This window comes from Sorex fumeus, unplaced genomic scaffold, assembly GCF_029834395.1.
Source record: "Sorex fumeus unplaced genomic scaffold, SorFum_2.1 ptg000003l, whole genome shotgun sequence".
Taxonomy (NCBI): domain Eukaryota; kingdom Metazoa; phylum Chordata; class Mammalia; order Eulipotyphla; family Soricidae; genus Sorex; species Sorex fumeus.
Genome location: NW_026606060.1, coordinates 40,227,734 through 40,254,016, shown reverse-complemented (window position 1 = coordinate 40,254,016; position 26,283 = coordinate 40,227,734). Strand labels below are relative to the sequence as shown.

Here is a 26,283-nt window from a genome sequence, read left to right as displayed (position 1 = left end):
TCAGGGGTTACTTCTGGCTCTGCACTCAGGAATTACTCCTGGCAGTGCTTGGGGGACCATATGGGATGCTGGGGATTGAACCCAGGTTGGCTGCATGCAAAGCAAACTCCCTACCCGTTTTACTATCACTCCGGCCCTCGTCCTCACAATTTAAAGACACAGAATTGACCATTCTGGGTTATAGATGTGGTCTATTTTCTCACAATGATTATAGTATAACATTTATATCAACATAGAAAATGAAACGAATTTAATTATATTTTTAATGTACCTCATAGACTGAATATTTTAAAAGAAAGAGCTTTAGAGAAATACTTTACTTAGGTTTTCTTGGTAGTGGTCTCAATAAATAATACTGAGATTATCTTGTGTATTAAAACATGTAGCAAATGGGAAATTTCTTAAACTTTCTGAAATCTAGGATTCTCATTATGGTAGTAGATAATATAAAATGAGGAAAAGACAGGAAGATTTTCTATTATATTGTGTCAAAGAGCAACTCATAAAGAATTCTTGCCCAACACAAGAATCTAGATTCAATCCATACTCTAGCTCCAGGTGATTAGTTAGAGGAACATATTCAATGTTACAAGGAGGATATAATCAGCCAAATTCAAAATATGAAAAATTCTACAGGACAAATCAAGCCCTGAGCTTAATCCCACATACTACATGACCCTCAATGTCTACTGCGTTAGCCCTGGGGGTCTCAGCACTTCCGGGCTTTAGCCTCTGTCTGAATATCGTATTAAGTCCACATCAAGAGGCCAGGCATTGCTGGAATTGGCATTGATCCCCCAAGCATTGCTGCAGAGGCCCTTATTTTGGAAAGTATTTCAACAAAACAATGGTAAAGATAAATAAAATAAGAATTGGGCAAAATGTTGAGAAGCAATAAAGCTGTAATTAGCTTTCTTTCAAGTATATCAATATATGTAATATATATAATAGCACTGTAGCTCTGTCCTCCTATTGTTCATCCATTTGCTCAAGCGGGCACCAGTAACATCTCCATTGTGAGATTTGCTATTACTGTTTTTGGCATATCTAATACGCCACGGGAAGCTTGCCAGGCTCTGCCATGATATATATATATATGATATATAAATATATAAAATATATATGTTGGGGATGGGGGGTATTGGGTCATGGTGGTGCTCAGGATTTACTCCTGACTCTGTACTCAGGGATTATTACTGGTAATTCTCTGGGGGACTATTTGCCATGCTGGGGATCAAATCAGGTTCTGCCACATAAAAGCAGGGGCTTAACCCTTAAGTACATGTATTTGTACTTAATATATAATAATGTACATGTAATATACATATATAATAAAGTACATGTATTTGTACTTAATGTATAATAAAAATGTAGTAAATTCCTGGAAATAGACTTTTGAGGTAAATGAGTTTGTTTTCATGTTTGGAAAACTTCTGATACATATTGCCTAAGTGAAAGAGAAATCTCTTTTGACAAAAAAATAGTTATTTTTCATAGATGTCCAATATATTTAAATTCTCATAAAGACATTTCAAACATCATGAGCATATATGAGTGACTTGTGTTTATTTCCCTTGTTATCTGAAAAGGGAATGTTGTCAGTGGTGTTTTTTGAGTTTTGTGTTTGTGTGTGTGTGCCTGCTCTTATATTTTCTGTCTATAACCACAGAACCATTTGCAAGTCAATTTTGAGTAGATGTTTTAATTAAATAACTCTGCTGTTTAGTTTGGAGTAAAGAGCAAACTTGCTTTCTTATTTCTATCTTTTTTCAGTTAAGAGAATTTGGTTTCTGTTATTTAAATCATGTATGTCAGGGAGGCTTCATCTTACAAAGTGGAAATGATTGAACAATGATTTGTTTCCTAAGGAAATTTGAGAAGATTTTACAAAGATAAAAGTAATCTGTAGGTAGCACAAAAGGTTCCAAAAACAGTAAGATTTTACATTTAACTAAAGAGGTGAAATACATCTATGCCAAAAGTAAGACATTGATGAAATAAGTATAAGTATACACAAATAAATGACAAGGTATTTCATGTTCGTGGATTAAAAGAATTAATATCATTTATCTGTCCTGGTAATCTACAAGCTTAAATTCAATTCTTATAAAGATTATTTCACACACATTGAAAAAATATCCCCAACTTTATATTGAACTGCAAAAGATGCCACATAGCCAAAGAAATCCTGAGAGAGAAGAACAAAGCAAAAGGTAGAATTCTTTCTGCTTCGAGCTACACTACAAGAGCTATAATGGTCAAAACAGTATGGTTCTGGAATTAAAACATGATAGGCCACTGGAATAGAATTAAGAACCCAGAAACAAATACATGTGTATATAGTATATTTTGCAAATGAGTCAAGATTATCATTAGAGAAAGACATTCTTTTCAGTAACTATGACTAAAACTTAAGATTTGAAACCATAAAACATCTAGAAGAGAACATAAAAATAAATCTACTTATCTTGAGTCTTGCTGATGATTTATTTTTATTTTTTATATGAGACAAAGTATAAACCACAAAATATAAAGTAAACAAGTGGGGAATACATACAAGCTCTCAGTAGCTTGCCGGGCTCTCGGAGAGGGGCGAAGGAATTGAACTCGGGTTGTCTAGGTTGGCCTCGTGCAAGGCAAACACCCTACCTGCTGTGCTATCACTAACAGTCATAGGGAATACATAAAACTAAGGATTTTCCATAGGGTAGAAAAATCATCAACAATGTGAAAAAATAACCTATGGAATATGAAGAAAGTATTTGTAAACCACATGTTTGACGAGAGGTTAATTTTCTTTTTTTTTTAATATTTATTTTTAATTTATTTTTTTTAAATAATGAGACACCATGAGGTACAGTTGTAGACTTACACATTTTTGTGCTTGGGTTTCAATTATACAATGATCAAACACCCATCCCTCCACCAGTGCGCATTTCCCACCACCACAGATCCCAGCATCCCCTCCCCCCCCCCCAGCCCCCATCCCACCCTGCCTCTGTGGCAGGGCATTTCCGAGAGGTTAATTTTCAAAGTATATAAAGAACCATAGAACTCAGTTACAAAAAACAATTCAGTTAAAAAATTTTAATGGATAAAATTCTAATTTGTTTTGAAAAGAAAATATCCTAATCTAACAGGTACATGAAAATATGCTCTACTTATCTGTCAGATGCAAATTAAAATCACAATGAAATATCATCTCACATTTTACAAGGAACAAAAAAACATGAGAGAAAACAAATGCTACAGTGAATGGAGAGAAAATGGAACTTTTTAACACTATTGGTACAAATGTAAATGTATTTAGTATGGAAAATAGTCTGGAGAATCCTCAAAAAATTAAAAATAGGAAAGACTCAATGGGTTGATTTTATGCTTTGTATATAGAAGGCCCAAGTTCAATTGCTTGCACGTCATGGTCCCCTGAGTAACACTGAAGTGACTTCTAAGACCAGAGCTATGAGCAGCCTATGAATACTATTGGGTTTGGCCTCCAAACTAAAATAAAATAGACCTATGACACGACATTGCAATTTCACTTCTTAGAATACATCCAAAAGAAATAAATAGTATTTTCCTTGCTCATAGTAGCATTATTTATGATAGCTACATCATGGAAAGAAAAAATCTGAGGGCCCATCTATGGATCAACAGATACATACTTTTGTTCATAAAAAACAGAAAGTATTTTGCATTAATTTGCAAAAAAGTTTGCATTAATTATGTACCTTGATTAAACCAAGAGAAATAATTTACTCAGAGAAAAGGCAAATAATTATATGGGGATCTCACACATATGTGGAATTCAGAAAAACAAACTCAGAGAAAGTTCAGACTTGTGGTTACTAGAGGTGGATAACAGTGAAAAGAAAGTTAGGAGATGGTGCTACAAACTCTGAGCTCAAAGTTAAGTAAGTACTGGGATGTCATACATAATATGATGATGATAGCAGATACTTTTGTGAACCAGCCACAACCATGCTTAAGACCACTCTTCACACATTCCAACAACCCTCACACAGGAAGGAACCGGAAGAGGAGCCTAGGCATGCGGGACCCAGGGTTGAGATCCCCAGGCCTGCTTGAATCGGGACTGGGCCTCCTCTACCCAGATCCCCATCTTCCACTAGGTAGGCGTTACACCCACCAACTGTCCCCGGTGCCGTTTTATCCCATCAATGGCCAAGACCCAGAGACTATAAAACCCAGCTTCCGGAAGCTACCTCTTATTATCTAGTTCTTACTCTTGGAGAACCTGGCAGGCTACCGAGAGTATCCTGCCCACATGGCAGAGTCTGGCATACTCCCCGTGGTGTATTCGATATGCCAAATACCAGTAACAATGATGTGGCTCACTGCTGGCAGTTTCTATCTTCATTGTCTACGCACCAACATCCAATTATGATGAAGGAGAAACTGAGAAGTTCTACATGGAGCTGGAGAAGTTCTATAAAGAAGACCACACCTACAAGATCATTGTCAGTGATTTTAATGCCAAGATAGGACCGAGAAGATTAGCCGAAGAACTCCACATCGGGACCTACGGTCTAGAAGGGAACGAACAGGGTGAGAGACTGTCTGAGTTCATCATGTCGACCAAGACCTTTCATGGTAACTCACAGTTCCAGAAGGCTGAACCTAAACATTGGACTTGGGAGTCTCCCGGTGGATGGTTCCACAATGAAATTGACCACATCATATTCAATCGACAGTTTTGCCTGACTGATGTGGCTGTTGTCCCACAGTGTATATATATATATACATATATATATATAAAATATTTTTGTTGTTGTTGTTTTGGGGCTGCCATTGGCTATGCTCAGTTCTTATTTCTGGCTCTGTACTCAAGAGATCACAGGGTTGGGACAAATGAAGACATTGCTGGAGCCCACTCGAGCAAGTTGAACAACGGAAAGACAGTGCTACAGTGCTATAGTGCTACTCAGAGATCACTTCTGGCAAGGCTCTGGGAGTTGTATCTGGCGCCAGGGATTGAATCTACAGGCAAGGCAAGTGCCCTACTCTCTATACTATCTCTTTACTATCTCACTGGTTTTCAAATCATGTTTTATTTTATTTTTTTATTTTACGATGCTTAGAATAGCAGACTTTTATTTACCAAACATGTATGTATCTTAGGCCCAAATCAGTAAATGCCTATCATAGATTACAATTTTTTTGTAGGAGTACTGCTATTTATTCAGCCAGTGATTAGCTGATTGAATTGTGCATGAACTCCACCTTACTTTTTTTTTCATTTTTTATCATTTTATTTATTGAATCACCGTGAGAGCAGTTACAAAGCTTTTGGGTCTAAGTCTCAGTCATACAATGAAACACCCGTACCTTCACCAGTGCCCATTCTCCACCACCAAAAATCCCAGTATACCCCCATCTTACACCCTCCCCCTGACTGTGGGGCAGATGATTTCCACATTACTATCTCTCTACTTTGATCGCATTCAATATTTCGACACCAGACCCACCATTATTTGAGATTTTACCCCAAAACTCAGATCTGCTGAAAAGACAACAATAGACAATTTGTGTTCTATTGCTGGTTATGAATAACATATGATGTTGCATGGCTGCAGTAGGGCCATGTGGTTTTGAAATTCTGAAATTTTAACACTTAAATCTGGAGGGATTTCTGCCAAAAGCCACTGGGTTTCAAGAACTGCTCCTGAGTCTCTGGGATCATGGCCATTGAGCAGCTTGATGAGCCAGAGAGGCCGTTCGTGGGCAATGACTTGGGGTCTCATTGGGGTGGGGAGGACAGGCCCGGCTCCCGACCCACCCCCCCCCCATCCCGTGAGGTCCAACAAGTTTCATCACTGCGGGCTCAAGCCTGACTGTCCAATGGCCTCTGGAGAATGACAGCCATCAAGTTGTCAAGAGGGAGCAGGCGGAGGGACAACACCCTTTCCTCCCTGGGGTTGCCTGGCGACAGTAACGTACTGTGGGGTCCGGATGCATTTCTGCCAAAAGCCACTGGGTTTTGGGATTTGTTTCTGAGTCTCTGAGATCATGGCTGTTAAGCACCTTGATCAGGAGCCAGGGAGGCCGTTCATGGGCGATGACTTGGGGTCTCGTTGGGGTGGGGAGGACAAGCCCGACTCCACCACCATCCTGTGAGGCCCTGTGTGTCTCGTCACTGGGGGCCCAAATGTGACTATCCAGTGGCCTCAGAAGAATGGCGGCCACTGGGCCACCAGGGAGAACAAGCCAAGGCATGAAACCTATTCCCACCTGGGTTGGCCCAGCACCGGTAGCCTACTGCAGAGACTGGACGCATTTCTACCTAAAGCTGCTGGGTTCCGAGATTCGTTTCTGAGTCTCTGGGATCACGGCCATTAAGCAGTTCAATCAGGAACCAAAGAGGCCTTGCCTCCAATTATATAGCTGAGCCAGAGGTGGTTTGTGGGTGTGTTTCCCACATACCTAACTTTTGGCTGTTTACTTTCTTGGTAAACTTTGCCCCAAGTTTTTGGGGTCTGGCCAAAGGCACAGCAGCAATTTTGGGGTATCTGGAAGTCTGAAGGTGCCATGAGGCTGCTGATGCACTCGCCTCACAGGTACAGATTGACCTGCTGGCGGCACCATATCCCCTATAGATTACAATTTTTAAGTTTAATTTCTAATCAGATTCTAATTGTTAATTTTGGTATGCAATTCAAAATAACCACGGGGGGGGGGGGGGGAACACCTGAAATCAGTTGGATATTTTCCACAATTTTTAATGATCAATAGCATGCTTCACATATAAATCAATCCTGAAAACTCTCAAACTTCAGAACACAAAAATTAATTTCTGATTTTATATTTCCCAAAAGTGGTTAATTTTCAACAGGGGCTGCCTCCAGGAGTCAGTGCTGGGAAATGGGATACAGGGGCTATTCCCAGCCATGCTAAGCCAGGCAGTGCAGGTCTAAGTGTTCAGTGCTCCACTAAATCTGGAACAAATGTGGTAAGGTATTCAAACCACTGCCTGATTGTTGAGTCACCAAATAAATACACCACTTTTCTTTGTAAGCATTCTGCGATGTTGTCAGGATCATTGAATTGGTGACTTTAATTTCCTGGGTCTCCACTGATCTTTGTAATAATATCCAGAAGGGAAAAGATTCCTGAGCCTTGAGATAGTTGTAGGTTGTTAGTTTCTTTTATTATCTTGGGAATTTCCGTCACCCAATCTGGTTCACTGGAGTTGATTTGTGTTTTGATATTGATACCACTGTAGAAGAAAGCATCCTCTGTGGCCGTCAAGAGCCCCTTCAGGTATCTGCCTTTGAAATGGTTGATTCTGCTCCTCTAAGGAAGCTTCTCTGGTTTAAAGCAGAACCAAGGTTCACCAGGATAGAGATTCGTAAAGTTACACAGGGGCTCCAACCCCCCTCCCCGCCCCGGAAGACACACATTGCACCGAGTAGTCTCGGAAATTCTTCCTGATTGGAAGAGACTCTTGAAATAAACCCTGTCGGTTTCTCTTCTTGGAGATGCTGAAGAACTCAGATCCCTTTGCTGGGGTTGACCAAAGATATGGACACTTTAACTTTGCCTGGCCAGAGCAAAGTGAAAATGACCTTGTAAAACCCGCTGATAGTCCACTACTCAGCCCACAGCCCCTGCCTGCTGCTTTGGGTCCTGAAGAGAGTCGCTGCCAAATTTCATGGATTCCTTTGAAAATCCTGTACGTGGAGCAGCACCTCCAGCTGGCGGCCCACTTTGAAGAAGGTGGCAGAGTTCAAGATGACAAAATAGCTGAAAGAAGGGTCAGTGCTCTGCAAAAAAGGGAACAGACCCATTTTGGGCAGCTGCCACTGCAAGGATTGTGGTTGAAATAGTTTCACAGTCTAAGTACTCTACCTGAGTAACAGTGATAATGAGCCCCATGACCATCAACATTGAAAGCAAATGGCAGAAATGCTGTAGTTTGAAGAAATTGATCCACATGATCTGGCTGTGTCTTGATCACCCATGGCAGACACTGTGATACCCTCATGCCTCAAAACTCCATGTTTCTTTTTTTTTTTCTGAGCTGCAGGTGATCTTTGAGTTTAATTTGCTACTTTTCTGCTAATATCCTTCAGGGCTCTTTGTACAGTGGAATTGCTGGATTTGATTTAAGGGGCGCATTTCTCTGCATAGGAACCCTTCAAGGGTTGGGGGGAGATGCAAAAACACACTGCGACAGCCTTTTTCTAGAAGTTGCCAAGAAGAGATGCTAGTTAGAGCTAAGAAATCAGTTTTCATCAAACTTTCCTTCCAGTAGCACTGTAGCACTGTCCTCCTGTTGTTCATCGATTTGCTCTGGCGGGCCCAGTAATGTCTCCATTTTGAGACTTGTTACTGTGTTTGACATGTTGAATACGTCACAGGTAGCTTGCCAGGCTTTGCCCCGCAGGCGAGATACTCTCAGTAGCTTGCTAAGCTCTCCGAGAGGAGTGGAAGAATCCAACGCGGCTCAGCCCGCCTGGCTGTGCGCAAGGCAAATGCCCTACCGCTGTGCTATCGCTCTAGCTTCCAGTGTGACATTCTAAACGTAAGTTCTCAGCAGAGCAGCGGATATTGTTTTCTCACCACACTCAAAGTAAATGTTAATGCTTTTACATTTTATACCATTCTTCCTGCTCTAGGTCAGGCCGCTGCTACGTGGGCTCAGGACTAGGTGGTCCACAGCCCCTCCCCACCCCCTACCCCCACAGCCACTGAGCCAGGCCACCTGGGCTTCCTGGCCCCATCTCAATCCACGTTTTAAAAGCAAGAAGAAAGATACAAAGTGGATTATTAGGACAAGTTTTCTGCATGTCTTAGACAAAATAGTCTAGTCCGTACCCTGGAAAGAGAGAAATGGGAAGAGAGAAATGGGAAGGGAGAAAGAAGCAGTTCTTTCTTAGTTCCTATGTGTTAATGATTTGATGACTTATTTTTTGGCAAAATATAGAAATTGTCTTAATTGCAAGAGAGAAAACTATAGCGTTCCCAATCGTCACCCTTTTTACTTGCTACAGCCCATCTCTATATCCTGTTAGAGCCAGCGTTGACCTTGTATCCAAGACTGACCTTGATATTGGGAAATGGGTCACCAGGATTTGTCCAGACATTGTTTTTCTGTGTGTCATAGTCACAGTCAATATAGTCTGCAAAATGAGGAAAGCACGTGCATATTGGGAAACAGGTTTGCCACAAAACTTAAGTACAAAGGTTCATGTGAGTCCTCACTGATAAATGGGTGATTTCGAAAGGCAGTTTTTAGCTTGCAGATGCGTTGCATTGCGTACACCCAAAATGTTCTGTGGAGAAACTCATCATAGAATGAAAGGTAAATACCCTAAATTTTGTCATCTATCATTGGAGTCCGTCTTGCTTTATTTTACTAGTGGTTAGATTCTATCTCCTAATTTCTTCTGGAGTGTCTTCATTTATAGGGGCTCTTACACTCTGGTGGTGGAATCTTCCTAAGCTCCGATGCCTTGCTTATTAGAGGTTGGAGTAGTAAGAAAATCAGTCCTCAGTGGCTTTCATCAAAAATGCTCCAAACTATCTGGATCTAGAGCACATTCACAACTGGCCATCAGGAATTGGAATCCAGAAATTAGAAAAGCATTCTTTGTCATTCATCTGCTTCTTTTTCAATAGAACATGCTATGAGTTCACTTGTCACAAGTACGGCCACCCTTATAGACTGTCTTAAAATAATATCTCTACTTTTATTGGCTCAACTGGAGTTTTGGGTTAACTTCCGGTACAACGTTTGGTGGCTTGAAAAGAAAGTACTTATAAATATGACTATCTTAGTTTCCAAAGAGGAAAGAATGGGAATAATCAGGACAGAAGTACTGGAAGTTATTTATGATGGTCTATGATGTTATCGTCTGGAATTGCTTATCTACTGTTGTAGACCAGCCTTTATCACTTGGCATTATTATTATACTGCCAAACAAGACATATGCACTCAAATATTTTCTAAGTTTGCATTAATTCTCTTTTGTATTCACTCATTTTAGACTATTAAAATTTTATTCTATTATATAATGTGTATCAGTACTCCATCTTAGCCTCAAGTTTGTTCTATATATAAACAATTTTTTAGCCTTTAATTTTTTTAATTTAAATTTGATTTTCTTGAAGGGTGGTTATAACTTGAATAGGGAGGGAAGGCTTCTGTGATGGAGATGGAAATGCACCAAGAGTAGGTCTTACTCAGGAACAAGCCTAATTTCGTCATTTGTCATGGGTAAGCCAAAGTTAAACACTGTAAAGGCATTTGGAGGGCAGTTTACTAAGTGTAAGAATTTTATCCTCCAAATCCTGGAGGTGTTCTGTGGGGTATCTGAGGTAGTAGCTGAAGTTCAGGGCCTTGCTCAAGGTCATTTAACAATGGTGTGACCAAAGAGGGATTAGAATTCACAGTCACAGTGTCTGGAATTCCTGTGCATGACTGGACTTTGCTACGTGATGTTACTTGGGGACAACGGTAGTTATTGTGGCAACAATATCTCCAGAGACCCAGGGGAGGGACAATAATGGATCAGATCATTGGCTCATGGAATGGCACAACTGGAAGGGGTCTTGTGGATTGCAAGGTCCAACACTCTTCATTTCTCAGGGAGGACATGGGCATAGATGGAGATGGAGAGACGTGGTCACAGGCTGAGCAGAGCTGAGGACTCTATCTTATGGTTCTTGGCTTCCTGCATCATAAGATTTGTTGGATTTTACATAAATATAATGTATTTATTTAAATGGACTCTAGAATTGTATAATAGGAGAAACATTTGGCAAATTTGTAAAGTGAAAATTACATTCTATTATTTGAGCCATTGCCTAATTTACACTTATTTGACTATATAGTTTTAATCAGAATTTTATTTCTTTTGAATTCCTCAGAGATGGACTTCCTTTCACAGTGAAGTAGATCTATTATGTAAGGAGGCTAATACATTTGTGATTCTAAATATCAATATTATTACTTTACATTCAAATAAAATATACAAAAATTGTGAAACCACTTCTTATGACTATCATAATTAAACACCAATCATGTGCTTACAATTTGATTTGGCTCAACACATGTGATATATCATTGCTATGCTTGTAAAGATGCTGAGAAAGTAACTGGTATTTTGGTTGTTTTGGGGTAAGAGAAGTGGAGATCAAGATCATATGTAGAATTAAAAACCATCCAGATGATTTGAAGCCAGGCTTATTTGAATCCAGCAACATTGAAGAGAAGATCTTTGCCCCAGTTCCTTAATCACAGGTGAGTGAATGCAGAGATAGCACAAGGAGGTGATACGTGCAGATATGCAGCTGACCCTGGATCAATTACCAGCACCACATATGATCTACTAAGCATTGCTGGGTGTGGCCCCCAAACAAACAAATAATAAATATGAAATTTCTCAGGAGAAAATGAGCTAACATAAGAACTAGACTTAGTCACTCGCCCCAATCAAGAAGCTGAGTTTACACTCAACCTGTAAATTTCTAATCTATGTAGCCTTAAGGCAAAACACATACAAATTCTTCAAGGCAAGCTAATCAAGCCTTTCTCTCTTTCTTTCTCTCTTTCTTTCTTTCTTTCTTTCTTTCTTTCTTTCTTTCTTTCTTTCTTTCTTTCTTTCTTTCTTTCTTTCTTTGTAAATGTTCCCCCACCCTATCCAGCAAAGCAGGAAGGAATCTCTAGCTCTGAGTCTGGTTGTGTTAAAGCAACCTGCCCACTGCATGACCTTCCTGGGTTTACGGGAATGAGAGACTCTGCCACCTTAGACCACACGCCTTTGATTTCCCCAGGTAAGAGCTGCCTCTAATGTCATATGTCTATCTTTGGAACCCCAAGCAGCAGACTTCAATTAGGAATTCATAGACCAGTGGGACATGGGCAGTTTCTGAACCAGGTGCAACTTGGTAACAGACAAGGGAGTTTTTGTGCTAGGTGGATGCGTTCAAACTCGCAGTGTAAGGGCTTGGACCCTTTCATCAAGGCCCTACACAATCCGTGCTGCCTCTCTCACACTCAGGCACAGGCTCTCTCTCTTGTCCTTTCACAAGTCTCTTCTCCAACGAAATTTTGCCTGGAAAAAAGAAAAGGAAAAAAACACACACACAACTTAAGAAGAGAGCATGTGGATTATGAGTTTAAAGATAGCACTGTAGCACTGTTGTCCCGTTGTTCATCGATTTGCTAGAGAAGGCACCAATAATGTCTTCATTGTGAGACTTGTTACTGTTTTTGGCATATCGATTATTCCACGGGTAGTTTGCCAGGCTCTGTCGTGCAGGTAGGATACTCTCTGTAGCTTACGAGGCTCTCTGAGAGGGCCGAAAGAATCAAACCCAGGTTGGCGCAAAAGTTGAGGCATGGGCCTCAGAGAATAGTGTTGGAGTAGAGTCAGTTGCATCATCTGCAGGGACATAGAGAGCCCTGAATTCCAGGAAAAGCAGTCACTAGAAACCAAGAGGTTGCCTATTTCAGCCTGTTGCCTAGAGCTGACCCTGTTTCTTTTTTTTTTTTAATTTCTTATTAGTGAATCATCGTGGGGTACAGTTACAGACTTAGAAACTTTCGTGCTTGTATTTCAGTCATACAGTGATCAAGTATCCATCCCTCTACCAGTGCTCATTCTCCAACTATTCTTGGGTGTTAATCTCCCATTCTGTTAGTTTGTATTCCACAGATGAGTGCAATCTTTCTATGTTTCTCCCTCTCTTTCTGACTCATTTTACTTAACATGATGCTTTCCATGTTGATCCATTTATACGAAAATTTCATGACTTCATCTTTTCTAACAAGCTGATCCTGTTTCTGAACATCTACCAGAATAATTTTTGGCTTAAGTGAGGACAAGGTACCATCCACCTGCCCATTGGAGAGGCCAGCTAGGGCCAGAGATTCTCAGTATGACATTTCATTCACAACAAGAATTTTGCTCTTGAATAATACATCTTGAAGGAGAAAAAACCTTATTCAGCTTTGACAGATATAGTATAGACAAGGATGTTTAGCTCATGAACTTTTTGTTTTTAATCTTCCCAGATCTCCAGTTACCATCTATGTAGTGTTGGACCAGTGATCTTTATTTCTAAATTCTCCTCTATAAAATGGGAGAGCAATAGCACAGCCTTCAGAGCCTTATCATAAGAGTTTAATGTGATATGCATGCCACACACTGGGCACTCAGCCAGGCACTCTGTACACAAATGCTCACAGTCCTCATTGCCATTGCTTTATTGTTCTGATGGCTCTTTAGGAGAAATAAGGAGAACAAACCTCACTTTTGTATGGATTACTCTACAGATCTGCATCCATTCTTTAAAAGTAATAGGCTACACACATTTCCTGGACGTTAGTGTCATGATACAAAATCAACTAGTGTGTTGATAGTCCTTGCTATGCTACCTGGGAAGTGGGCAGAGATGAGTTCGGTATGCTAGCTCTTGTCCTGGACCGTGGACTGTGTGATGGAGCTACTCATGATGATTTGTGACAGTATATCACCTCTCAGCTAGACTGGAAGTCAAACTACCATGTTCCTAAAATAACTACACAAACCCGTTGTCTCACTGTGCCTAAGAAATCTTAATTTAGATAAGTGGTTAGGTTATATCACTGAAAAGTTGATATCATGAGAGATGTATTACCATTGGCCCTTGTACAATGTGGAAACTGAAAGTACAAACCCCATGCAGTTAAATATCTACATATGGAACAAGTTATGGCTCAATAGGCTGAACCTATGCTTTGTGAAGGATGCCTGGGTTTGATTCCTGGCATAGGTAATCCCCTTGGTATAGATCCAGGTATATCCCCTGAGCACACCTGGGTGTGGCTCCCTACCCTGGAAATAATCCACAGATAACTTTGAGTTTTACACAACCTTATTACTAATGGTCTGTTGCTGATATGAAGCATGACTGATAGCATAGTTTAAACATATTTGTATGTTATATGCATTATACACTGTGTTCTTACAATAACATCAAGGGCAAGGAAAATATTATTAAAATCAGGGGCTGGGTATAGCTCAGTGGTAGAGCGCATGCCTCATATGTGTGTGGTTCTGCCTTTTAATCACTGGAGCCAAAATTTTTTTAAGTGAATTTAAGTGGAAAAAGTACTATAAAAATATAAATGTAGAAAAGAAGATGCATTTAAAGTACTCTTTTATGTTTATCAGTCGTACTGTATTGATCAATGATAAGCTTATGTAGTCTCTTTCTCCAAAAATCTGCATTAAAGTGAATTGGCACCGTTCCAGCCCATGTTGCTCCTGAGTCAAGTGTGCTGCTATTTCTTGAAGAAGGGCGCATATCACCTTTTAGGGAGCCACCAGGAGCACTGGGTTTGATCAAGAAGGAAATGAGAAGCAACTGAGTCAAAGTCTCAATCAAAGTTCCAGAAGAAAAGACAACGCAGAGCAGAGCTGATAGCTAAAATGGGCTAGTTTATATGATTTAGGTTACAAACATGGTTTCCAGTTGCCTTGCATCTGCCTGAGTATGACTTCTGGTGCAGGAACTATTGGCTTGGCATGTGAGATTTAGATAAAAGGAGGTGGCTAGAGGAAATGGGCTCAGAACTGAATGATTTACACACAGAAGTTGTGATCATAGACAAGGTTAACGGCTTTAACAATTAGTGGTGGGCGGGGCATTGCCTTCCTGAGTCTAGAAGATCTTCAAAATATTAAAAGCCCAGTACCTTGTATATCCTTGATATCAACCCCTTGTCGGATGTGTACTTGGTGAATATCCTTTCCCGTTCTGTAGGCTGTCTTTGTATTTTGGTCAATGTTTCTTTTGAGGTGCAGAAGCTTCTTAGTTTAAGATAGTCCCATTTGTCTATCTCTGTTTTCACTTGCTCGGCCAGTGGCGTGACATCTTTGAAAATACCATTAGCTTCAATATCATGGAGAGTTTTGCCGACTTTGTCTTCAATAAACATTATGGATTCTGGTCTGGTGTTGAGGTCATAAATCCATTTTGATCTTACTTTTGTGCGTGGTAACTCCACAAGAAGAAATCACCCAACCCCATCAAAAAATGGGGTGAGGAAATGAACAGAAACTTTCGCAAAGAAGAAATTCGAATGGCAAAAAGGCACATGAGAAAATGCTCTACATCACTAATCATCAGAGAGATGCAGATCAAAACCACAATGAGATATCATTTCATACCACAGAGACTGGCCCACATCCACAAGAACAAAAGCAACCGGTGCTGGCGCGGATGTGGCAAGAAAGGGACCCTCCTTCACTGCTGGTGGGAATGCTGGCTGGTCCAACCCTTTTGGAAAACAGTATGGACGACTCTCAAAAAATTAGAATTTGATCTGCCATTTGTCCCAGCTATAGCTCTCCTGGGAATATATCCCAGAGAGGCAAAAAGGTATAGTCGAAGTGACATCTGCAATTGTTTGTTCATTGCAGCACTCTTTACAATAGCCAGAATCTGGAAAAAACCTGAGTGCCCAAGAACAGATGACTGGTTAAAGAAACTTTGGTACATTTACACAATGGAGTACTATGTAGCTGTTAGAAAAGATGAAGTTATGAAATTTACATACAAGTGGTACTACATGGAAAGTATCATGTTAAGCGAAATGAGTCAGAAAGAGCGGGATAGACACAGAAAGATTGCATTCATCTAGGGAACATAAAGCAACAAAAAGGGAGATTAACACCCAGGAATGGCTGAGATTAGTACCAGGAATTTTGCTCCATGAATGGAAGGCCAGCCACAGGCTCTAGGTGAAAAGGAAGCTCAGATAGAGAAGAGAGTACCAAATGAAGGGTGTTGTGAGGGCCCTCCCAGGGTGGGAGAAGCATGCTAAAAGTAGTCGATAGACCAAACATGATTGCCACTCAAAGCCTCTCTTGCAAAACACAGTACCCAAAAGAAGAGAGAGAGAACGAGGGGGAATACCCTGCCACAGAGGCAGGATGGGACGGGGGGTGGGGGGGATGAGGGGTGGGGGAGATGCTGGGACCCGTGGGGATGGATGACGGGCACTGGTGGAGGGATGGGCACTTGATCATTGTATAACTGAAACCCAAGCACAAAATTTGTAAGCCTATAACTGTACCTCATGGTTTTTCACTAATAAAAAAAGAAAAAAAATATTAAAAGCCCATGAAAATTTCAAACATGGTTAATATCTCCTCTCATCAGTCCCCACTTTGAGTCTCTGCTTCCCCAAATTTTAGCTTCTCTGAAAAAATAGGTGAAGTCATGGGCTTCAAGGCCAAGCACCCGGGTTAAGAGTTTTCTGTGGAAATGCAAAACTTGTATGCTCTGAGAGAGGATGCTAAAAGTAGCCTTGAACTTCTCAGGTTCTTTGGTGTCATGTAATTTACAATCTGTTTACAGCCAGCTGGGAGAAAGGGGCAGGGGGGAAAGGCAAGGACAGAGGAGAAAGGTTAGAGGAAACCAAAGCTGCAGCCCACGCTCCTTTGGGTAGGGCTACCAGGCAGCCAACAAGTCCACGGGAGTGCTCTGTGGCCTCTTGTTTTCGGATCTTCTTGTTTGCTGTTTCTGAAAGGAGTCTAGGGTATAAGTGACAATTTCACCATGTAAAATAAGACCCAGGCAAACACCACTTAACTGCCACCCACACAAGAGCATTCTTGTTGTGAATTATTCACTGTATCTGATTTTCCTCTACAGCAGCTATTTTTGTAGCAGGTGTAAAATATTTAAAAGGCTGAATCAAATCTCCTAGTGCAGAGGCTTACAGCTACTTGTTAAAAGTCACACAGACTCCAAGCCTTGAGGTATTATAGAATTATACAGTTCCTGCTTTCCACACTTGTCACCTAGAAACCCAGACTCGGGGCCTCTCAGTGGCAGGGGCACTCTGTTCCCTGAGTGTCTTATGCGGTCTCCCAGATGCTGTTCCTAATGCAATTTATCTTGCCTGTGTTAAAGGTGATGTGATGAGACTGATCATCGGTGCTTTCAATAGAAGGATGAGAGTAGAATTTGTTCTCAACTCCTCCTCAAAAGATTGTATTCATTCATTCTAGCAATACTAGCCACAAGCACTGCTTTGATCTCTAATGTATAATGTCTTTAAATATTTGTTGAGAATCTATATTCTGAGCTCCTCAGATCCTATTTATCTCTCCCAATCAGTTAGCTGTATTAGGAACATAGTAGAAGCCAAAAGGAAGACTTGATCAGGTCACTGTCTCCCTACAATGTTTCTTAAGATATACTCCAGGGTCCTTTTAAGGTCAGAAGGGATCCCTGCAATTGGCCTTGAATGTACTTTTCAAATAATACAAGACCTTTCTATCCTAGAATTGCCTGATTACTCACTGTTACATAAAATGACCCACTTATGAGAAACGAAGTGATCCTTTAGCAAGTGGCTTCTGAAATTCCTCATTAATTGTAGCAAGAAAGAAAATCCTGTTTATTTTTAGCATAACAATTACTCTGCAGTTTTGTTTGCTGCCTAGATTCTTCACTTTCCTCTAATGTTTTTAATAGATTCAACATAAATTAGTTCGTTTGTCTAGTCGTGATTGCCAGTGGCTCCATGCAGTTTGTCCTCTTGGCTCTTCTAGATAAATCCTGAAAAAAGTTGACATTGCTGGAGCAATTTTAAAATAGAGTTGGAGCAACTCACTATAAAAAAAATTTAAAAAAGAACCCACAGCACTTTTCTGTACTTTTTAAATTGAATTAAGGGCTAGAGAGATATGTAGGGATAAGGCACTTGCTTTGCATGTGACTGATCTTGGTTCAAACCCTGGATTACATACGGTTCCCCTGAACACCAACGAGAGTGATCCCTCAGCAGAGAGCCAGGATAAATCCCTGAGACCTTTGGGTGTAACCCACCCTCCAACCCCAAACTATACTAAACTGAGTCAAACTTCTGAACTGGGTCAAACTGCTAACATTCCAAGAAGCCATAATAAGGAGAATGTCCGGTTTGACAGGACTGATAAGTGAGACTTTTACCTACTTTTACTTTTGATTCCTCCATCTGACCATTTTTTTACCTTGTGACTCTATCTGACCTTGTTCTTCTTTATCTCATATTTCTTTTTTCTTCTGAGAACAACATCCCAACCTTGGTCCTGCCTTGGGACATGTTTTGGTTTCCTTACCTGAATCTGTGCTTCTCCAATTTTGATTCTTGCCCAGGATCATATAGAGTGAGTGATGGAGCTGATATTTAAGCACAGGCTATAGTCCCAGCACATGTGTTCTCATCAAGATACCCACACATTGCCAGGATAAGATTCTTCTCTTCCTGAAGGAAGAAACAGGCAGTAAAGAAACCAAGCTGTGGTGTTCATTGCTTGAAAGCCAAAACTAGGGAAACAAGATTTGGAGCCAGGAAAAGAGGGTGCCTATACAATTTCCAACACCTGAGAAAATGTGGGTCTTGTCTCCCACAAAAAACATTGAACTATCATGTTAAAGCCAAGGATTTATGAAGAACTACCTGGGGAAGTAAGAAAAAAATGGGTAGTAGATCAGGGGGAGACAGAGAGAGCAGTCTTAAGGGAATTCCACTGACATCAGGAGTTTAATGAAATATGGAGGTCATGGTGGTCTGTCCCTTGTGAACTTTGAGAAAACATCTTGGGCCATAGGGGTACACATCACTACCTTAAAATCTCTCTCTGAAAGGCCTGCTGACTGCTATCTCCCATCCATTTGTGACCAGACCTGGTTTAACATTAAACACACAATGCATGTTTAGGATTAGGAGACAAAGCAAAGTCCAAGGACAAGAGCCTATAAGCACAAATTTGGAGAAGAAAATGGAATCTCAAATGCTTGCTTTCTGACAAGCCCCCATGGTCCATACCACATCCATTTCTATGGAAGATGGGGTTTTGGACTTAGTTTGGCTACTTCCTGGTGAAAAATGGCAGCATGAGCATTTGGAATAGAAGAGGTTAATGTGATGGGAGAAATAACTCGGTGCCTTTTTTATGTACAATCTAATATCTCGAAGCTAGAGAGAAGCTGTCTGTCATGGGATTTTCCAATTATCCTTATTCTTTTTTCTATGTATATTACAGATTATACCAGTCCTGACCCCAGATAAAGACCCTCATCAAAATGGATAGGTCTAATTTCAAGATGCTTTTTATGTGGACTTAATTCTGGCTTCTATCCAGGAGAATAGCTTTAGAAACAATCCCATCCACTCGTAAGAGTGGTGGGTGATGAGCCAGAGTCCGGTGTAGTATAGGTGGCTTCTTGTTTGGTTTTATCAAATACTTGTCTGTATCTTAGAGTAATTACTTATCTAGGAGCAAGAGGAGTTAATGGTTACAGAGACATTTCCTTGTTTGGATAAAATATAATATGTACTTTTGTTATTCGGGACTTCTCATGCTAGTGAATTAAATATTTCTATAGTTTAGTGTTGGATTCAAAAGTCTCATTAGCAATAATTATAAGGGCTTTAGAGGAAGTAAATGTACCCAAAAAGAAATATTCTTCTCCACTGGATTTTTCAAGAAAATTATAAGCAAGGTGAGTAATTTTAGAGTTAGTTCAGTGTCTTGTTTGATTAATGGAAAAAAAGAGGTTATCAAGATGTCCAGAAAACATTGTCTTGCATCCAAATCATTCCTTAGGAAGTTGTATGCCCATGGTATAACATTATTGTGCATATATATATATACATACATATGCAGAGAGAGAGAGCATTAATATGTTATATGCAGGGCAGACTACCATGATCACTAATCAAATGTGATTTTGTATGATATACTCAGCTGCTTACAAATTGGGTGGCATTAGCCATGCTTTGAGTGTATCTAACTTAAGAATTACTCTGCCAAGCATCAGTATATAGGGAGACAAGATTTAGCACAGTACATTATTATGAAACATATAATGATAATAAGTGCCCTTTAATGGGTTTGAAGTTCTATATTTAGACCATAGACAGTAAGTCTCCAGTTTTCCTTTGGTCAGGGGTGCCTTCTGGATATTGAGTGGCATACCTAAGATTTAATACCTGCAAGTTGTTTAAAGTCAATCGGATTGGCACCTTTGACTACTGGGTTTCAGAGAGTGAGACAAATAAACATACAAGGAGAGAGATAAACACACAGAGACTGTACAAGTTTTAGGTCTCCTTGGCAGTCCTCAGTGGTTTCACAGGTCATTTATCCAATACAGTATCACTCTTCCACACCTCCAACAGGTGAGCCATTGTTGAGAGAGACATTAAGAACAGTTTGAACATCAACATTCATCAGATAAATGAAGATCTGAGGATGGGGTATTTCACATAGATAATTAGCAGGCATCTAAAAGACCCTAAATTATTTACACTATTCTTTTCTGGAACTACTTTTTGCTTGCCCTGTCATCTGTTCTGTTCTTTCCTGGGTGCACTTTCGCAAACTCTTTTATTTCTAAGATCTAAATTTTTATTAGCTAGGAGTGTATCCCACCCTTGAGTTTTTTGTTGTTGTTGTTGTTGTTAAAGAGACCGATTCACACGCCAATTTTAGAGAGTTGTTAATAACACACCATAGGCATTGGTCTGTTTCTCACCCAGTTGTTGATGTAGTCCACTGTCCTTCCATACCTTCAGTATTGTTTGGTCCCATGGTTTGAAATAATGCAAGGGTTCATCCACAAAGTAATATGTAAGGGACAAACCAGTGAAGAATAGACAAGATATATCCTATATATTGTCCACAGATCTTAACTTTTACTTTATTTTCTAAGTCTTTTGTGGATTTCCCTAAAATAGGGGGTTAGAAATGGTTTCCAAAGAGTTTCAGTGGGTCCACTTCTGGAAGTCATCCTGATCCAAAGGAGGCAACAGGAAGCACCTTATCTTATTTCTATTGGGTTTCTTGATAGCACTTGGCAATAGTTTTCATCAAGATGTGGTTCATCATTTCTGTTTTCCCTGGAGCTGAGGTCACCATACTGCCTGAATTTAGCCTCCGATTTGTAGTGACTTCAGGGACCAAGGCTGACTTATTGTTCCTCTGAATGAAAGGGGAGTCCAGATCAGGGAATTATTGGCTACCTTGGCATCCTGATCTGATCTGATGGGAAAAGCATTAACCCATCTCAAGGAACTATCCACAAAAACTGAAAAAAAAAACTTGAAATTTTCTTCTATCCAAGGCATATGTGTGAAGCTCACTTGCAAGTCTGCAAAGGGCCAAATTCCTTATTATTGTCCTCTATATGGTAGGGGTATGCCTCTGCCTTGGAATACAGGCAAAATCCATGGATAATTCTTTGAGTGGTTTTTGCATGTGGGATCCTTTCAAACAAGGTCTAATCCTGTCTACTCTGGCAGAGTGACAGTCTCTATGCAAGTGACTGTGTACAGGATACACCTTACTCATGAAGCAAAACCATCCCATGTGAGTGAATCTTCCATGAGGAGGTAGGGTCTTTGTTGGTGACACACTACTCCCAGGCACCCAGGTACCCCAACATGTTCCTGGTCCCACTCAGACTAATGTGGACGATACACTGGCAATTACTGGCATAAAATCAAAGTTTTTAGCATGACTAGATCATGTTTGGTCTATTTACCAGCATTGTGGTTTCTCTATTTCCTCTAGTTATTAGGAATTTGTCCTTCTGATGCCCTAGATATGTCTGATGGCTACTGCCGGGGGTGGCAATACAAACTTTATGAGAGCTAGGATTTCCAGGGAGGTTTGATGTTTTTATTGCTAGCTGTCAACAGTCCTCTTTCCAAATTTCCATGGGCATGCACAAAAGGCTTTGAGTCTGTTTTTATATTAACCTTCTAAACTTGAGACAGTTCCAGAGTCCAGATAAGCCCAGGTTCTGCTTTCTGGCTGGAGGTCTCAGCAAGTTGGGTTCTAGTTTGGATGATCTCTTCATGCATGAGCATGGCATAGCCAACTGATTCTTATCCTTTATTCATGAAGCCGCTGTGAGGATTTGGGCCCAAATAGGATTAATCTGGGTCAAAGAAGAAAGGCCTGCAGTAGACTTTCCACAGCTTTGGGGCAATTAACATCTGGGACAAACTACCTCTTCTGCCAGCAGCTGGATTTAAAGCTATGCTGGTCTTTAAGGTGTCACTTAGGGGTTATCCAACAAAATTGTCTGGTATTTTCCTAGTTGTCATACCCTGAACCAATATCCTCCTTTCTCCTCTAGAACTGTTATTTCTTGCTGCACAAGTATTAACAGCAACCCTAAACTGAGTTGTTCTGCCTTTTGGAGAGCATCACATGTGGTAGTGTCCACTACAGAGCAGTGCCAGGGTGACAGGCCCTTTGTAGTTTGTCCCAATGACTTAGAAAAGTCTTAACATCTGGAAAAGTACATGTCTTAATTCTTTTCTATTTTTTTAATTGAATCGCCATGATATACAGTAACAAAGCTTTCCTGTTTGAGTTTCAGCCATACAATGATAGAACACCCATCCCTTCACCAGTGCACATCTTCTTCCACCACTGTCTCCAGTATCCACCCTCCATCCCTTCCCTCCCCCTTCCTCTATGACAGACAATTTCTCCCATACTCTCTCTCTACTTTTCAGCATTATGGTTTTCAATACAGATACTGAGAGGCTATCATGTTTGGTCCTTTATCTACTATCAACACGAACACGTCTTATTTCTAAAGGGCTTCTAAGAACTTGGTAATCTTCAAGCAGGGACTGAGACAGCTTTTTCACTGATATTCTTAAGAGCTTGTTAGCTTTCACTTGTCCAGTTTAAGGGCTCAGAGTCCAGTTTCTTTTAGGTTCTCTTGAGACTTTGCAATAAGTTCAAAATTTGGAATTCATTTTCTGGTTACAAACCCCACCACAATCGTCACAATCTCTTATAAAAGAGATTTAAATGCAGCTATTTCCTGTTTGTGATTGACATTAAATATCCTTTCCCTTGTTTTCACTTGGATCTTTATTTTTCCTTATATATTTGCCTCTTTGGGGGAGATACTTTGTATCCACAGGTAATTAAGTTCTTGACTGGTATTTTCAAACACAGTCCACAACTTAGATTGGCAATTAGTAGATTACTACATATTATGGAAGAATTCTGTCTTTCAGTGGGTTAGTGAAAATATAATATTGTCATTACATGGATAAAAATATATAACTTTATTTTTCTGAGTTTAAAGCTTAGGAGTGCCAGCCTGTTTGGCTTTTCCAAACCCAGAGAATTCTTCTAAGTTTACAGGGAAAGAGAAGTGATGAAGCTATGAAAAAGCTTTGACACCACTCACCACTGAGTCTTCAGATGTTTCCAAAGCTTGACCATTACAAACAGTGATAAAACAAACACAGTTGTGCAAGCATATATCTTTTAGAATTAGTGCTCTTGTGCTCTTGTGCTAGACCCTTAGCATGGAATTAATAGATCTTATGGAAGCTCCATTTTTAACTTTTTCAGAAATACCCCTACTATATTACATAGATACTGACAGGTTATATTGCCTCCAAATAGTGAATCATGGTTCCTATTTTTCCACATCACCATTAGTGCTTGTTGTGATGGAGGCCATTCTCACCGGTATGAGGTTGTTTGGGGCCACACCTGGTGATGCTCAGGGGCCACTCCTTTTGATTTGCATTTTTTTCTGGTAAACTATCAGAATAAGCATTTTTATGTGTCTGTGGTCTTTATATGATATTTTTAAAAAGTGTTCAGCTTTTCTCCTTATTTTTATTTAATTAAATTATTTACTTATTTATGGTGGTTTAGGGGATCATACCAGTCAGTGGTCAGGGCTTAGTCTTGGCTATGCATTCAGGGATCATGCCTGGTGGCTTGAGGAATCATATGGTTGCCAGGGATTGAATCTAGGTAGGCTATGTGCAAGGCAAGAGCCCTACCCACTGTGCCATCACTCCAGTCCCATCTTTCCCCAATTTTCAGTATTATTATTTGTTCCTTTTTGTTTACTTTTGTAATTTCTTTACATATCCTGGTCATTAGTCAGATATATGGTGTGAAAATATTTTCACTTATCCAGTATGAACTTTTGAAAATTCGTTTTAGGGTACAGAAATAATATTATAGTTGGTAGTATATGCCAGGCTCGATCTCTGACATCCCAGATTCAATTTTAAACACTACCAGGGGTAATTCCTGAGTGAAAAAGCTGAACATCACTAGGTATGGCCCAAACATAAAACAAAACAAAACAAAAATTTTTTTTCACAGTGCAGAAACTTTTTAGTTTGATATCATCCCAGTTGTTTATTTTGTTTTTATTTTTCCTTGCTAAATCACTGAAGACACCACTGAAGTGATAGTGATTCAGTCAATATCATGCCAATATAATGGAATGTTGGCTTATCTTTTTTTTTTTTTCAGTGTATTTTATGGACTCAGGTCTAAGTCTCTGGTCCTTTTTTTTTTTTTTTTTTTTTTTTTTTTGCTTTTTGGGTCACACCTGGTGATGCACAGGGGTTACTCCTGGTTCTGAACTCAGGAATCACCCCTGGCAGTGCTCAGGGGACCATATGGAATGCTGGGAATCGAACCCGGGTCAGCCGTGTGCAAGGCAAACACCCTACCCGCTGTGCTATTGCTTCAGCCCCCTCTGGTCCATTTTTGAGTACACTTCTGTGCATGGTGTGAGATAATGGCCCAATTTCAACCATTTGCATGTGGCTAACCAGTGTTCCTGTTTATTGAACAACCTTTCATGTATTTTATGTTTTTATCCTGTCATAAATGGATACCACATTGGACTTTTTTTCTGCCGCAGGTGAGGGTTAGATTATTTGTTGCTGTTGTTTGGTTTTTGGCCATACTTGGTGCTGCTTGTGGGCTATTCCCAACTTATTTCTTAAGAGCTGCTTCCAGCAGTGCTTGGGGAACCATGTGGTTCCAGGGATTATTTTAGGACCTCCAGAATGCAAAGCATATATTGCCATTCTTTGAGCCAACTTCTCAGTTTCCCATTATGTTTTGATTGTAGTACTACTTAAAATTAATGAACACGATGGATAGCCCTTTCTTAAGGCTCACCAAGATGCATTTTTTATAATAATCTAAATAATTCCTTTGCCCATCATTAGTGCCCCAATGTGGTTTTTCTGGATGGCTAGAGGGATGGCTCCTGTGGATTCTTGGAGATATTCCTGGTGTGTCCTCGTTAGCATCATTAACAGATAATTTTCTATCATTGGAGGTCAGTAAATTTTCATAGTTTGAACATTCACCCAAGTAGTTCAGTCAGTGGCAAACATAGAGGTAAATAAGTTGATCAGTTTTGAGGTTTAGACATTTCAAAGTTCAATCCCCAGCATCCCATATGGTCCCCCCCGAGTACCACAGGGAGTAATTCCTGAGTGCAGAGCCAGGAGTAACCTCTGAGTATTACCAGGTGTGATCCCAAAAGCAAACAAATAAATAAACAAACATTTCAAAGTTGGCACCATAATAAAAGTGGTGAACTTTGTTGTCTTCCCCTAAACTGCCTTACTCCCAGTGAAGCTAGTAGTTTATATAGTACCGGCTGGGAAATTATGTCAGAAAAAAAATGGGTAGTACATCAAGAAAAGATGAAAGGTCAAGTCAAAAGGTACTCCAGTTGGCATCATTGGTTAAATGAATGATGGGGTAGTGGAGATGCTCATCTGTGTCTTTTAAAACTGTGTCTTATTTATTAAAATTTATTAAAGAACATCTACCTCCAGGGATCTACATGACAGCCTTTAGGGATTGTAAGGTGTGGGGGAAAGGGAGTCCCTGATATTTGTTCCTTTCTATTCTTCTGGAACTGGAATAGTTTAACATTAAGCTTATCAGACCTTAGAACTGGGAGAGAAGGAAAAGGAAAAGTGAGAAGTTATAAACATTTATACTAAGTACACTATGGAATCTCTCATGATCGTGGGCTTAAACAAATAACTATAGAGATGATGTATCTAACCAGGAAGACCTAATCTCGTCTGGAGAATTGTGCCTTTAAGCTGAGAACAGAATGAACCATCTGCTAGTTTGGGGTCTTCTTTAGATTATTGTGAATTTTCCCAGCAGTGTCTGCCATTTGCTTTGAACCAAGTCTAACTCAACAAGTGTTTCCTGACTCAACTAAAATGAAGATATTTAACTTCTCCTTCATTGGTGACTGCTTCTGAAAAAAATTTTCCTTAATGATGGTCTATACATCAGAGTCTTCTCAACGCTTTATGAGGTCATGGAACCAAATTCTCCTCTAGTTACTCGTAAATGACACCCATAATTTCCATGGAAGCCACGTGTATTTACTTGAAGGGAGAATTTGGTTGACGGGATATTGCAGAGTAATTAATGACAATTC

The 26,283-nt window shown here is 40.1% G+C and overlaps 1 long non-coding RNA gene and 1 pseudogene across 2 annotated transcripts in view; one reads left to right on the top strand and one right to left on the bottom strand.

Annotated features, from left to right (window-relative positions):
• Nucleotides 1-7,025: 7,025 nt before the first annotated feature.
• LOC130027473 (NXPE family member 3-like) lies at nucleotides 7,026-8,097 on the bottom strand (annotated as a pseudogene).
• Nucleotides 8,098-9,235: 1,138 nt separating this feature from the next.
• LOC130028865 (uncharacterized) overlaps nucleotides 9,236-26,283 on the top strand; it is a 52,019-nt gene continuing 34,971 nt past the window's right edge. Inside the window, exons 1-3 of one of the 2 annotated variants that reach the window (XR_008793234.1) lie at nucleotides 9,241-9,325; nucleotides 11,149-11,266; nucleotides 11,671-11,799. This is a non-coding gene — a long non-coding RNA (uncharacterized LOC130028865). Of the gene's footprint in view, nucleotides 9,326-11,148; nucleotides 11,267-11,670; nucleotides 11,800-26,283 lie in introns of both variants that reach the window. The other variant, XR_008793233.1, reaches the window with a different exon arrangement.